Source organism: Colobus angolensis, unplaced genomic scaffold (genome assembly GCF_000951035.1).
Source record: "Colobus angolensis palliatus isolate OR3802 unplaced genomic scaffold, Cang.pa_1.0 Scaffold486, whole genome shotgun sequence".
Classification (NCBI taxonomy): domain Eukaryota; kingdom Metazoa; phylum Chordata; class Mammalia; order Primates; family Cercopithecidae; genus Colobus; species Colobus angolensis.
In genome coordinates this window covers 328,173-329,455 of record NW_012118332.1, presented here as the reverse complement: position 1 = coordinate 329,455, position 1,283 = coordinate 328,173, and the positions used below count along the sequence as shown (strand labels likewise).

Genomic DNA, 1,283 nt, shown 5'->3' with positions numbered 1-1,283 from the left:
ACTCCCCCATCCCCAGAAGATGCTCCTTCTAAGTGCTTGTACCCAAGGACATGAACAGACATTTCTCAAAACAAGACATACAAGTGACAATGTATGAAAAAGTGCTTAATGTCATTAATCATCAGAGAAATGCAAACCAAAACCATGATGAGTTACCATCTCACACCAGTCAGAATGGCTATTATTAAAAGGCCAAAAAATAAGAGATGCTGGTGAAGTTGCAGACAAAAGGGAGTGCTTATACACTATTGGTGGGAATGTAAATTAGTTCAGCCCCTGTGGAAAGCAGTTTGGAGATTTTTCATAGCACTACCATTCATTCCAGCAATCCCATCACTGGACATCTACCCAAAGGAGAAGAAATCATTTCACCAGAAAGATACCTGCACTTGTGTGATTGTCACTATGGGACTGAACATAGGATGAACGCCATTTGTGACAGTTACTAGGGGACTGAACAAAAGAGGATGAACACAGAAATGAAAACTTAATACAAAATAATCTGCTTTAAAGAAGGGGTCCTTGCTTTTGCTTCTAGTGAGCAAGGGCCCTGAGCTTCCACAGCCCTCCATATTTATTGGACAGAAAGAGCAGGGAGGAGCAGGTAACCATTGGTCAGCTGCTTGATTTATCACAGGTTCACATAATTGCTAACAGGCTTCAGGTGTGCCTGTAGATAATCGCAGACACTGTGCCTGGGGCGTGACTGCCCTCAGCATTCCTTCTGGGCGGCAGACGCAGTTTGTCAGTTTTTTGCCAAGATTCTGCATTTGTGAGAACAGTTTGCTGTTTGTTCATACAGCCTTCAGTGGTATACTGAGTTGATCACGACCCTCATTCTTTTGGCCTCCAACACATTTGTATGCTTATGGTAGCACTATTCACCATAGCAAAGACAATGAATCAATTTTGGTGCCCATCAGTGGTGGATTGGATAAAGAAAATGTGGTACATATGCACCATGCGATACAGTGCAGCCATAAAAACAATGAAATTGGCTGGGCGTGGTGGCTCACTCCTGTACTCCCAGCACTTTGGGAGGCAAAGGCGGATGGATCACCTGAGGTCAGGAGTTCAAGACCAGGCTGGCCAACATAGTGACACCCTGTGGCTGCCAAAATACAAAAATTAGCTGGGTGTGGTGGTGCACACCTGTAGTCCCAGCCACTCAGGCGGCTGAGGCAGGAGAATTGCTTGTATTGCAATCTGGGAGGCAGAGGTCACAATGAGCCAAGATCGTGCCACTGCACTCCAGCCTGGGCAACAGAGTGGGACTCCCTCTC

The 1,283-nt window shown here is 45.7% G+C and overlaps 1 protein-coding gene across 1 annotated transcript in view; it reads left to right on the top strand.

Annotated features, from left to right (window-relative positions):
- Positions 1–1,283, top strand: part of LOC105524077 — a 49,793-nt gene that overhangs the window by 9,959 nt on the left and 38,551 nt on the right. The window lies entirely within an intron of this gene.